A 15,535-nucleotide genomic window follows, 5' to 3' on the forward strand; every position below is an offset into this window, starting at 1 on the left:
GCTTTCAGAAAAAGCTTTCAAAACCGACTTTCCTCGCTAACTATAGATATTACAACTGAAAAATAGTAAGCGGGGGAACAATTCTGTTTTTTTTTTTTTTAAAGTTGACACAATTCTAGATTATGAAAAGTTATTATTACAACAATGAAAACCGTTAATCAAGAGATTTTGTCGAAATTTATAAAATCCAAAAAAATCGCTTTTCAAAGTCGATTCCCGAAAAATATCCATTGGCCGAGTCAGCGGCCGAAATCTTCCTCACACAAATCACTACTTTTGAGGAACGTCTAGACATTAAGAAGTTTATAAATTTACACTAAAGTAGGCCGCTATCATGGACTTTCAGAAAAAGCTTTCAGAAACGACTTTCTTCGCTAACTGTAAATATTGCAACTGAAAAATAGTTAGCGGCGGAACGATTCTGAAAATATTTTTTTAATGTTGATATATTTCTAGATTATGGAATAATAATTATTACATTAATGAAAACAGTAAATCGAGAGCTTTAGTCAAAGCTTTCGAAACCCAATCATATCATTTTTAAAATTTGTTTCCTGAAAAATGTCCATTAGCCGCGTCAGCAGCCGAAAGCTGCTTGACACAAATCACTACTTTTGACGAACTTCTAGACATTAAGACACTTTCAAACTTACACCAACGTAGGCAGCTATAATAGGCTTTCAGAAAAAGCTTTCAAACCCGACTTTCCTCGCTGTCTATAGATATTGCAACTCAATAATAGTTAGCGGCGGAACGATTCTGAAAATATTTTTTTAAAATTTTGATACAATGCCATATTATGGCAAGTAATTATTATATCAAAGGAAACCGTAAATCCAGAGCTTTCGTCAAAGCTTTCGAAACCCAATTATATCACCTTTAAAATTTGTTTCCCGAAAAATATCCATTGGCCGAGTCAGCGGCCGAAAGCTTCTTTAAACAAATCACTATTTTTGACGAACGTCTAGACATTAAGAAGTTTATAAATTTACACTAACGTAGGCCGCAATCATGGACTTTCAGAAAAAGCTTTCAGAAACGAGTTTCTTCGCTAACTATAAATATTGCAACTGAAAAATAGTTAGCGGCGGAACGATTCGGAAAATATTTTTTTAATGTTGATATATTTCTAGATTATGGAAACAAATAATTACATTAATGAACACAGTAAATCGAGAGCTTTAGTCAAAGCTTTCGAAACCCAATCATATCATTTTTTAAATTTGTTTCCTGAAAAATGTCCATTGGCCGCGTCAGCAGCCGAAAGCTGCTTGACACAAATCACTACTTTTGACGAACTTCTAGACATTAAGACACTTTCAAACTTACACCAACGTAGGCAGCTATAATAGGCTTTCAGAAAAAGCTTTCAAAACCGACTTTCCTCGCTATCTATAGATATTGCAACTCAATAATAGTTAGCGGCGGAACGATTCTGAAAATATATATTTTTTAAATTTTGATACAATTCCAGATTATGGCAAGTAATTATTATATTAAAGGAAACCGTAAATCCAGAGCTTTCGTCAAAGCTTTCGAAACCCAATTATATCACTTTTTAAAAAAAAATCCCGAAAAATATCCATTGCCCGAGTCAGCGGCCAAAAGCTTCTTGACACAAATCACTACTTTTGACGAACTTCTAGACATTAAGACGCTTTCAAACTTACACCAACGTAGCCAGATATCATAGGCTTTCAGAAAAATCTTTAAAAACCGACTTTCCTCGCTGTCTATAGATATTGCAACTATTATAATAGTTAGCGGCGGTGATTCTGAAAATATTTTTTAAATGTTGATATATTTCTAGATTTTGCAAAGTAATAATTACTTTAATGAAAACCGTAAATCGAGAGCTTTCGTCAAAGCTTTCGAAACCCAATCGTATCACTTTACAAAGTTGTTTTCCGAAAAATATCCATTGGCCGAGTCAGCGGCTGAAAGTTTCTTGACAGAAATCAGTGATTTTGATAAGCTTCCAGACATTAAGACGCTAAGAAACTTACACCAACATAAGCCGCTATCATGGGCTTTCAGAAAAAGCTTTCAGAAACGACTTTCTTCGCTAACTATAGATTATGCAACTGAAAAATAATTAGCGGCGGAACAATTCTGAAAATATTTTTTTAAATGTTGATATATTTCTCGATTATGGAAACTAATAATTACGTCAATGAAAACCGTTAATCGAGATCTTTTGTCAAAGCTTTCGAAACCCAATTATATCACTTTTAAAATTTGTTTCCAGAAAAATATCCTTTGGCCACGTCAGCGGCCGAAAGCTTCTTGACACAAATCACAACTTTTGACGAACTTCTAGACATTAAGACGCTTTCAAACTTACACCAACGTAGGCAGCTATCATAGGCTTTCAGAAAAAGCTTTCAAAACCGACTTTCCTCGCTAACTATAGATATTACAACTGAAAAATAGTAAGCGGGGGAACAATTCTGTTTTTTTTTTTTTAAAGTTGACACAATTCTAGATTATGAAAAGTTATTATTACAACAATGAAAACCGTTAATCAAGAGGTTTTGTCGAAATTTATAAATCCAAAAAAAACGCTTTTCAAAGTCGATTCCCGAAAAATATCCATTGGCCGAGTCAGCGGCCGAAATCTTCCTCACACAAATCACTACTTTTGAAGAACGTCTAGACATTAAGAAGTTTATAAATTTACACTAAAGTAGGCCGCTATCATGGACTTTCAGAAAAAGCTTTCAGAAACGACTTTCTTCGCTAACTGTAAATATTGCAACTGAAAAATAGTTAGCGGCGGAACGATTCTGATTTTTTTTTTATAATGTTGATATATTTCTAGATTATGGAATAATAATTATTACATTAATGAAAACAGTAAATCGAGAGCTTTAGTTAAAGCTTTCGAAACCCAATCATATCATTTTTAAAATTTGTTTCCTGAAAAATGTCCATTAGCCGCGTCAGCAGCCGAAAGCTGCTTGACACAAATCATTACTTTTGACGAACTTCTATACATTAAGACACTTTCAAACTTACACCAACGTAGGCAGCTATAATAGGCTTTCAGAAAAAGCTTTCAAACCCGAATTTCCTCGCTGTCTATAGATATTGCAACTCAATAATAGTTAGCGGCGGAACGATTCTGAAAATATTTTTTTAAAATTTTGATACAATGCCATATTATGGCAAGTAATTATTATATCAAAGGAAACCGTAAATCCAGAGCTTTCGTCAAAGCTTTCGAAACCCAATTATATCACCTTTAAAATTTGTTTCCCGAAAAATATCCATTGGCCGAGTCAGCGGCCGAAAGCTTCTTTACACAAATCACTATTTTTGACGAACGTCTAGACATTAAGAAGTTTATAAATTTACACTAACGTAGGCCGCAATCATGGACTTTCAGAAAAAGCTTTCAGAAACGACTTTCTTCGCTAACTATAAATATTGCAACTGAAAAATAGTTAGCGGCGGAACGATTCTGAAAATATTTTTTTAATGTTGATATATTTCTAGATTATGGAAAGTAATAATTACATTAATGAACACAGTAAATCGAGAGCTTTAGTCAAAGCTTTCGAAACCCAATCATATCATTTTTAAAATTTGATTCCTGAAAAATGTCCATTAGCCGCGTCAGCAGCCGAAAGCTGCTTGACACAAATCACTACTTTTGACGAACTTCTAGACATTAAGACACTTTCAAACTTACACCAACGTAGGCAGCTATAATAGGCTTTCAGAAAAAGCTTTCAAACCCGACTTTCCTCGCTGTCTATAGATATTGCAACTCAATAATAGTTAGCGGCGGAACGATTCTGAAAATATTTTTTTAAAATTTTGATACAATGCCATATTATGGCAAGTAATTATTATATCAAAGGAAACCGTAAATCCAGAGCTTTCGTCAAAGCTTTCGAAACCCAATTATGTCACCTTTAAAATTTGTTTCCCGAAAAATATCCATTGGCTGAGTCAGCGGCCGAAAGCTTCTTTACACAAATCACTATTTTTGACGAACGTCTAGACATTAAGAAGTTTAAAAATTTACACTAACGTAGGCCGCAATCATGGACTTTCAGAAAAAGCTTTCAGAAACGACTTTCTTCGCTAACTATAAATATTGCAACTGAAAAATAGTTAGCGGCGGAACGATTCTGAAAATATTTTTTTAATGTTGATATATTTCTAGATTATGGAAAGTAATAATAAAATTAATGAACACAGTAAATCGAGAGCTTTAGTCAAAGCTTTCGAAACCCAATCATATCATTTTTAAAATTTGTTTCCTGAAAAATGTCCATTGGCCGCGTCAGCAGCCGAAAGTTGCTTGACACAAATCACTACTTTTGACGAACTTCTAGACATTAAGACACTTTCAAACTTACACCAACGTAGGCAGCTATAATAGGCTTTCAGAAAAAGCTTTCAAAACCGACTTTCCTCGCTATCTATAGATGTTGCAACTCAATAATAGTTAGCGGCGGAACGATTCTGAAATTATATTTTTTTTTTTAATTTTGATACAATTCCAGATTATGGCAAGTAATTATTATATCAAAGGAAACCGTAAATCCAGAGCTTTCGTCAAAGCTTTCGAAACCCAATTATATCACTTTTAAAAAAAAAATCCCGAAAAATATCCATTGGCCGAGTCAGCGGCCAAAAGCTTCTTGACACAAATCACTACTTTTGACGAACTTCTAGACATTAAGACGCTTTCAAACTTACACCAACGTAGCCAGATATCATAGGCTTTCAGAAAAATCTTTAAAAACCGACTTTCCTCGCTGTCTATAGATATTGCAACTATTATAATAGTTAGCGGCGGAACGATTCTGAAAATATTTAATTAAATATTGACACAATTCTAGATTATGGAAAGTAATTATTACAATAATGAAAACCGTTAATCAAGAGCTTTTGTCGAAATTTATAAAATCCAAAAAAATCGCTTTTCAAAGTCGATTCCCGAAAAATATCCATTGCCCGAGTCAGCGGCCGAAATCTTCCTGACACAAATCACTACTTTTGACGAACGTCTAGACATTAAGAAGTTTATAAATTTACACTAACGTAGGCCGCAATCATGGACTTTCAGAAAAAGCTTTCAGAAACGACTTTCTTCGCTAACTATAAATATTGCAACTGAAAAATAGTTACCGGCGGAACGATTCTGAAAATATTTTTTTAATGTTGATATATTTCTAGATTATGGAAAGTAATAATTACATTAATGAACACAGTAAATCGAGAGCTTTAGTCAAAGCTTTCGAAACCCAATCATATCATTTTTTAAATTTTTTTCCTGAAAAATGTCCATTGGCCGCGTCAGCAGCCGAAAGCTGCTTGACACAAATCACTACTTTTGACGAACTTCTAGACATTAAGACACTTTCAAACTTACACCAACGTAGGCAGCTATAATAGGCTTTCAGAAAAAGCTTTCAAAACCGACTTTCCTCGCTATCTATAGATATTGCAACTCAATAATAGTTAGCGGCGGAACGATTCAGAAAATATATTTTTTTTAAATTTTGATACAATTCCAGATTATGGCAAGTAATTATTATATCAAAGGAAACCGTAAATCCAGAGCTTTCGTCAAAGCTTTCGAAACCCAATTATATCACTTTTAAAAAAAAATTCCCGAAAAATATCCATTGGCCGAGTCAGCGGCCAAAAGCTTCTTGACACAAATCACTACTTTTGACGAACTTCTAGACATTAAGACGTTTTCAAACTTACACCAACGTAGCCAGATATCATAGGCTTTCAGAAAAATCTTTAAAAACCGACTTTCCTCGCTGTCTATAGATATTGCAACTATTATAATAGTTAGCGGCGGAACGATTCTGAAAATATTTAATTAAATATTGACACAATTCTAGATTATGGAAAGTAATTATTTTAATAATGAAAACCGTTAATCAAGAGCTTTTGTCGAAATTTTTAAAATCCAAAAAAATCGCTTTTCAAAGTCGATTCCCGAAAAATATCCATTGCCCGAGTCAGCGGCCGAAATCTTCCTGACACAAATCACTACTTTTGAGGAACGTCTAGACATTAAGAAGTTTATAAATTTACACTAACGTAGGCCGCAATCATGGACTTTCAGAAAAAGCTTTCAGAAACGACTTTCTTCGCTAACTATAAATATTGCAACTGAAAAATAGTTAGCGGCGGAACGATTCTGGAAATATTTTTTTAATGTTGATATATTTCTAGATTATGGAAAGTAATAATTACATTAATGAACACAGTAAATCGAGAGCTTTAGTCAAAGCTTTCGAAACCCAATCATATCATTATTAAAATTTGTTTCCTGAAAAATGTCCATTGGCCGCGTCAGCAGCCGAAAGCTGCTTGACACAAATCACTACTTTTGACGAACTTGTAGACATTAAGACGCTTTCAAACTTACAACAACCTAGGCAGCTATCATAGGCTTTCAGAAAAAGCTTTCAAAACCGACTTTCCTCGCTAACTGTAGATATTACAACTGAAAAATAGTAAGCGGGGGAACAATTCTGTTTTTTTTTTTTTTAAAGTTGACACAATTCTAGATTATGAAAAGTTATTATTACAACAATGAAAACCGTTAATCAAGAGATTTTGTCGAAATTTATAAAATCCAAAAAAATCGCTTTTCAAAGTCGATTCCCGAAAAATATCCATTGGCCGAGTCAGCGGACGAAATCTTCCTCACACAAATCACTACTTTTGAGGAACGTCTAGACATTAAGAAGTTTATAAATTTACACTAAAGTAGGCCGCTATCATGGACTTTCAGAAAAAGCTTTCAGAAACGACTTTCTTCGCTAACTATAAATATTGCAACTGAAAAATAGTTAGCGGCGGAACGATTCGGAAAATATTTTTTTAATGTTGATATATTTCTAGATTATGGAAACAAATAATTACATTAATGAACACAGTAAATCGAGAGCTTTAGTCAAAGCTTTCGAAACCCAATCATATCATTTTTAAAATTTGTTTCCTGAAAAATGTCCATTGGCCGCGTCAGCAGCCGAAAGCTGCTTGACACAAATCACTACTTTTGACGAACTTCTAGACATTAAGACACTTTCAAACTTACACCAACGTAGGCAGCTATAATAGGCTTTCAGAAAAAGCTTTCAAAACCGACTTTCCTCGCTATCTATAGATATTGCAACTCAATAATAGTTAGCGGCGGAATGATTCTGAAAATATTTTTTTTTTTAAATTTTGATACAATTCCAGATTATGGCAAGTAATTATTATATCAAAGGAAACCGTAAATCCAGAGATTTCGTCAAAGCTTTCGAAACCCAATTATATCACTTTTAAAAAAAAATCCCGAAAAATATCCATTGGCCGAGTCAGCGGCCAAAAGCTTCTTGACACAAATCACTACTTTTGACGAACTTCTAGACATTAAGACGCTTTCAAACTTACACCAACGTAGCCAGATATCATAGGCTTTCAGAAAAATCTTTAAAAACCGACTTTCCTCGCTGTCTATAGATATTGCAACTATTATAATAGTTAGCGGCGGAACGATTCTGAAAATATTTTTTTATTGTTGATATATTTCTAGATTTTGCAAAGTAATAATTACATTAATGAAAACCGTAAATCGAGAGCTTTCGTCAAAGCTTTCGAAACCCAATCGTATCACTTTACAAAGTTGTTTTCCGAAAAATATCCATTGGCCGAGTCAGCGGCTGAAAGTTTCTTGACAGAAATCAGTGATTTTGATAAGCTTCCAGACATTAAGACGCTAAGAAACTTACACCAACATAAGCCGCTATCATGGGCTTTCAGAAAAAGCTTTTAGAAACGACTTTCTTCGCTAACTATAGATTATGCAACTGAAAAATAATTAGCGGCGGAACAATTCTGAAAATATTTTTTTAAATGTTGATATATTTCTCGATTATGGAAACTAATAATTACGTCAATGAAAACCGTAAATCGAGATCTTTTGTCAAAGCTTTCGAAACCCAATTATATCACTTTTAAAATTTGTTTCCAGAAAAATATCCTTTGGCCACGTCAGCGGCCGAAAGCTTCTTGACACAAATCACAACTTTTGACGAACTTCTAGACATTAAGACGCTTTCAAACTTACACCAACGTAGGCAGCTATCATAGGCTTTCAGAAAAAGCTTTCAAAACCGACTTTCCTCGCTAACTATAGATATTACAACTGAAAAATAGTAAGCGGGGGAACAATTCTGTTTTTTTTTTTTTTAAAGTTGACACAATTCTAGATTATGAAAAGTTATTATTACAACAATGAAAACCGTTAATCAAGAGGTTTTGTCGAAATTTATAAATCCAAAAAAAACGCTTTTCAAAGTCGATTCCCGAAAAATATCCATTGGCCGAGTCAGCGGCCGAAATCTTCCTCACACAAATCACTACTTTTGAAGAACGTCTAGACATTAAGAAGTTTATAAATTTACACTAAAGTAGGCCGCTATCATGGACTTTCAGAAAAAGCTTTCAGAAACGACTTTCTTCGCTAACTGTAAATATTGCAACTGAAAAATAGTTAGCGGCGGAACGATTCTGAAATTTTTTTTATAATGTTGATATATTTCTAGATTATGGAATAATAATTATTACATTAATGAAAACAGTAAATCGAGAGCTTTAGTTAAAGCTTTCGAAACCCAATCATATCATTTTTAAAATTTGTTTCCTGAAAAATGTCCATTAGCCGCGTCAGCAGCCGAAAGCTGCTTGACACAAATCACTACTTTTGACGAACTTCTATACATTAAGACACTTTCAAACTTACACCAACGTAGGCAGCTATAATAGGCTTTCAGAAAAAGCTTTCAAACCCGAATTTCCTCGCTGTCTATAGATATTGCAACTCAATAATAGTTAGCGGCGGAACGATTCTGAAAATATTTTTTTAAAATTTTGATACAATGCCATATTATGGCAAGTAATTATTATATCAAAGGAAACCGTAAATCCAGAGCTTTCGTCAAAGCTTTCGAAACCCAATTATATCACCTTTAAAATTTGTTTCCGAAAAATATCCATTGGCCGAGTCAGCGGCCGAAAGCTTCTTTACACAAATCACTATTTTTGACGAACGTCTAGACATTAAGAAGTTTATAAATTTACACTAACGTAGGCCGCAATCATGGACTTTCAGAAAAAGCTTTCAGAAACGACTTTCTTCGCTAACTATAAATATTGCAACTGAAAAATAGTTAGCGGCGGAACGATTCTGAAAATATTTTTTTAATGTTGATATATTTCTAGATTATGGAAAGTAATAATAACATTAATGAACAAAGTAAATCGAGAGCTTTAGTCAAAGCTTTCGAAACCCAATCATATCATTTTTAAAATTTGTTTCCTGAAAAATGTCCATTGGCCGCGTCAGCAGCCGAAAGTTGCTTGACACAAATCACTACTTTTGACGAACTTCTAGACATTAAGACACTTTCAAACTTACACCAACGTAGGCAGCTATAATAGGCTTTCAAAACAGACTTTCCTCGCTATCTATAGATATTGCAACTCAATAATAGTTAGCGGCGGAACGATTCTGAAAATATATTTTTTTTTAATTTTGATACAATTCCAGATTATGGCAAGTAATTATTATATCTAAGGAAACCGTTAATCCAGAGCTTTCGTCAAAGCTTTCGAAACCCAATTATATCACTTTTAAAAAAAAAATCCCGAAAAATATCCATTGGCCGAGTCAGCGGCCAAAAGCTTCTTGACACAAATCACTACTTTTGACGAACTTCTAGACATTAAGACGCTTTCAAACTTACACCAACGTAGCCAGATATCATAGGCTTTCAGAAAAATCTTTAAAAACCGACTTTCCTCGCTGTCTATAGATATTGCAACTATTATAATAGTTAGCGGCGGAACGATTCTGAAAATATTTAATTAAATATTGACACAATTCTAGATTATGGAAAGTAATTATTACAATAATGAAAACCGTTAATCAAGAGCTTTTGTCGAAATTTTTAAAATCCAATAAAAATCGCTTTTCAAAGTCGATTCCCGAAAAATATCCATTGCCCGAGTCAGCGGCCGAAATCTTCCTGACACAAATCACTACTTTTGAGGAACGTCTAGACATTAAGAAGTTTATAAATGTACACTAACGTAGGCCGCAATCATGGACTTTCAGAAAAAGCTTTCAGAAACGACTTTCTTCGCTAACTATAAATATTGCAACTGAAAAATAGTTAGCGGCGGAACGATTCGGAAAATATTTTTTTAATGTTGATATATTTCTAGATTATGGAAACAAATAATTACATTAATGAACACAGTAAATCGAGAGCTTTAGTCAAAGCTTTCGAAACCCAATCATATCATTTTTAAAATTTGTTTCCTGAAAAATGTCCATTGGCCGCGTCAGCAGCCGAAAGCTGCTTGACACAAATCACTACTTTTGACGAACTTCTAGACATTAAGACACTTTCAAACTTACACCAACGTAGGCAGCTATAATAGGCTTTCAGAAAAAGCTTTCAAAACCGACTTTCCTCGCTATCTATAGATATTGCAACTCAATAATAGTTAGCGGCGGAATGATTCTGAAAATATTTTTTTTTTTAAATTTTGATACAATTCCAGATTATGGCAAGTAATTATTATATCAAAGGAAACCGTAAATCCAGAGATTTCGTCAAAGCTTTCGAAACCCAATTATATCACTTTTAAAAAAAAATCCCGAAAAATATCCATTGGCCGAGTCAGCGGCCAAAAGCTTCTTGACACAAATCACTACTTTTGACGAACTTCTAGACATTAAGACGCTTTCAAACTTACACCAACGTAGCCAGATATCATAGGCTTTCAGAAAAATCTTTAAAAACCGACTTTCCTCGCTGTCTATAGATATTGCAACTATTATAATAGTTAGCGGCGGAACGATTCTGAAAATATTTTTTTATTGTTGATATATTTCTAGATTTTGCAAAGTAATAATTACATTAATGAAAACCGTAAATCGAGAGCTTTCGTCAAAGCTTTCGAAACCCAATCGTATCACTTTACAAAGTTGTTTTCCGAAAAATATCCATTGGCCGAGTCAGCGGCTGAAAGTTTCTTGACAGAAATCAGTGATTTTGATAAGCTTCCAGACATTAAGACGCTAAGAAACTTACACCAACATAAGCCGCTATCATGGGCTTTCAGAAAAAGCTTTTAGAAACGACTTTCTTCGCTAACTATAGATTATGCAACTGAAAAATAATTAGCGGCGGAACAATTCTGAAAATATTTTTTTAAATGTTGATATATTTCTCGATTATGGAAACTAATAATTACGTCAATGAAAACCGTAAATCGAGATCTTTTGTCAAAGCTTTCGAAACCCAATTATATCACTTTTAAAATTTGTTTCCAGAAAAATATCCTTTGGCCACGTCAGCGGCCGAAAGCTTCTTGACACAAATCACAACTTTTGACGAACTTCTAGACATTAAGACGCTTTCAAACTTACACCAACGTAGGCAGCTATCATAGGCTTTCAGAAAAAGCTTTCAAAACCGACTTTCCTCGCTAACTATAGATATTACAACTGAAAAATAGTAAGCGGGGGAACAATTCTGTTTTTTTTTTTTTTTAAAGTTGACACAATTCTAGATTATGAAAAGTTATTATTACAACAATGAAAACCGTTAATCAAGAGGTTTTGTCGAAATTTATAAATCCAAAAAAAACGCTTTTCAAAGTCGATTCCCGAAAAATATCCATTGGCCGAGTCAGCGGCCGAAATCTTCCTCACACAAATCACTACTTTTGAAGAACGTCTAGACATTAAGAAGTTTATAAATTTACACTAAAGTAGGCCGCTATCATGGACTTTCAGAAAAAGCTTTCAGAAACGACTTTCTTCGCTAACTGTAAATATTGCAACTGAAAAATAGTTAGCGGCGGAACGATTCTGAAATTTTTTTTATAATGTTGATATATTTCTAGATTATGGAATAATAATTATTACATTAATGAAAACAGTAAATCGAGAGCTTTAGTTAAAGCTTTCGAAACCCAATCATATCATTTTTAAAATTTGTTTCCTGAAAAATGTCCATTAGCCGCGTCAGCAGCCGAAAGCTGCTTGACACAAATCACTACTTTTGACGAACTTCTATACATTAAGACACTTTCAAACTTACACCAACGTAGGCAGCTATAATAGGCTTTCAGAAAAAGCTTTCAAACCCGAATTTCCTCGCTGTCTATAGATATTGCAACTCAATAATAGTTAGCGGCGGAACGATTCTGAAAATATTTTTTTAAAATTTTGATACAATGCCATATTATGGCAAGTAATTATTATATCAAAGGAAACCGTAAATCCAGAGCTTTCGTCAAAGCTTTCGAAACCCAATTATATCACCTTTAAAATTTGTTTCCGAAAAATATCCATTGGCCGAGTCAGCGGCCGAAAGCTTCTTTACACAAATCACTATTTTTGACGAACGTCTAGACATTAAGAAGTTTATAAATTTACACTAACGTAGGCCGCAATCATGGACTTTCAGAAAAAGCTTTCAGAAACGACTTTCTTCGCTAACTATAAATATTGCAACTGAAAAATAGTTAGCGGCGGAACGATTCTGAAAATATTTTTTTAATGTTGATATATTTCTAGATTATGGAAAGTAATAATAACATTAATGAACAAAGTAAATCGAGAGCTTTAGTCAAAGCTTTCGAAACCCAATCATATCATTTTTAAAATTTGTTTCCTGAAAAATGTCCATTGGCCGCGTCAGCAGCCGAAAGTTGCTTGACACAAATCACTACTTTTGACGAACTTCTAGACATTAAGACACTTTCAAACTTACACCAACGTAGGCAGCTATAATAGGCTTTCAAAACAGACTTTCCTCGCTATCTATAGATATTGCAACTCAATAATAGTTAGCGGCGGAACGATTCTGAAAATATATTTTTTTTTAATTTTGATACAATTCCAGATTATGGCAAGTAATTATTATATCTAAGGAAACCGTTAATCCAGAGCTTTCGTCAAAGCTTTCGAAACCCAATTATATCACTTTTAAAAAAAAAATCCCGAAAAATATCCATTGGCCGAGTCAGCGGCCAAAAGCTTCTTGACACAAATCACTACTTTTGACGAACTTCTAGACATTAAGACGCTTTCAAACTTACACCAACGTAGCCAGATATCATAGGCTTTCAGAAAAATCTTTAAAAACCGACTTTCCTCGCTGTCTATAGATATTGCAACTATTATAATAGTTAGCGGCGGAACGATTCTGAAAATATTTAATTAAATATTGACACAATTCTAGATTATGGAAAGTAATTATTACAATAATGAAAACCGTTAATCAAGAGCTTTTGTCGAAATTTTTAAAATCCAATAAAAATCGCTTTTCAAAGTCGATTCCCGAAAAATATCCATTGCCCGAGTCAGCGGCCGAAATCTTCCTGACACAAATCACTACTTTTGAGGAACGTCTAGACATTAAGAAGTTTATAAATGTACACTAACGTAGGCCGCAATCATGGACTTTCAGAAAAAGCTTTCAGAAACGACTTTCTTCGCTAACTATAAATATTGCAACTGAAAAATAGTTAGCGGCGGAACGATTCTGAAAATATTTTTTTAATGTTGATATATTTCTAGATTATGGAAAGTAATAATTACATTAATGAACACAGTAAATCGAGAGCTTTCGTCAAAGCTTTCGAAACCCAATCATATCATTTTTAAAATTTGTTTCCTGAAAAATGTCCATTGGCCGCGTCAGCAGCCGAAAGCTGCTTGACACAAATCACTACTTTTGACGAACTTCTAGACATTAAGACACTTTCAAACTTACACCAACGTAGGCAGCTATAATAGGCTTTCAGAAAAAGCTTTCAAAACCGACTTTTCTCGCTATCTATAGATATTGAAACTCAATAATAGTTAGCGGCGGAACGATTCTGAAAATATTTTTTTAAATGTTGATATATTTCTAGATTTTGCAAAGTAATAATTACATTAATGAAAACCGTAAATCGAGAGCTTTCGTCAAAGCTTTCGAAACCCAATCGTATCACTTTACAAAGTTGTTTTCCGAAAAATATCCATTGGCCGAGTCAGCGGCTGAAAGTTTCTTGACAGAAATCAGTGATTTTGATAAGCTTCCAGACATTAAGACGTTAAGAAACTTACACCAACATAAGCCGCTATCATGGGCTTTCAGAAAAAGCTTTCAGAAACGACTTTCTTCGCTAACTATAGATTATGCAACTGAAAAATAATTAGCGGCGGAACAATTCTGAAAATATTTTTTTAAATGTTGATATATTTCTCGATTATGGAAAGTAATAATTACGTCAATGAAAACCGTAAATCGAGATCTTTTGTCAAAGCTTTCGAAACCCAATTATATCACTTTTAAAATTTGTTTCCAGAAAAATATCCTTTGGCCACGTCAGCGGCCGAAAGCTTCTTGACACAAATCACAACTTTTGACGAACTTCTAGACATTAAGACGCTTTCAAACTTACACCAACGTAGGCAGCTATCATAGGCTTTCAGAAAAAGCTTTCAAAACCGACTTTCCTCGCTAACTATAGATATTACAACTGAAAAATAGTTAGCGGCGGAACAATTCTGAATATATTTTTTTTAAAGTTGATATATTTCTAGATTTTGCAAAGTAATAATTACACTTATGAAAACCGTAAATTAAGAGCTTTTGTTAAAGCTTTCGAAACCCAATCATATCACATTTACAATTTATCTCCCAAAAAATATCCAATGGCCACGTTAGCGGCCGAAAGCTTCTTGACACAAATCACTACTTTTGACGAACTTGTAGACATTAAGACGCTTTCAAACTTACACCAACGTAGGCAGCTATCATAGGCTTTCAGAAAAAGCTTTCAAAACCGACTTTCCTCGCTAACTATAGATATTACAACTGAAAAATAGTAAGCGGGGGAACAATTCTGTTTTTTTTTTTAAAGTTGACACAATTCTAGATTATGAAAAGTTATTATTACAACAATGAAAACCGTTAATCAAGAGGTTTTGTCGAAATTTATAAAATCCAAAAAAATCGCTTTTCAAAGTCGATTCTCGAAAAATATCCATTGGCCGAGTCAGCGGCCGAAATCTTCCTCACACAAATCACTACCTTTGAGGAACGTCTAGACATTAAGAAGTTTATAAATTTACACTAAAGTAGGCCGCTATCATGGACTTTCAGAAAAAGCTTTCAGAAACGACTTTCTTCGCTAACTGTAAATATTGCAACTGAAAAATAGTTAGCGGCGGAACGATTCTGAAAATATTTTTTTAATGTTGATATATTTCTAGATTATGGAAAGTAATAATAACATTAATGAACAAAGTAAATCGAGAGCTTTAGTCAAAGCTTTCGAAACCCAATCATATCATTTTTAAAATTTGTTTCCTGAAAAATGTCCATTGGCCGCGTCAGCAGCCGAAAGTTGCTTGACACAAATCACTACTTTTGACGAACTTCTAGACATTAAGACACTTTCAAACTTACACCAACGTAGGCAGCTATAATAG

The sequence above is a fragment of the Cydia pomonella genome, chromosome 22 (assembly GCF_033807575.1).
Source record: "Cydia pomonella isolate Wapato2018A chromosome 22, ilCydPomo1, whole genome shotgun sequence".
NCBI lineage: Eukaryota > Metazoa > Arthropoda > Insecta > Lepidoptera > Tortricidae > Cydia > Cydia pomonella.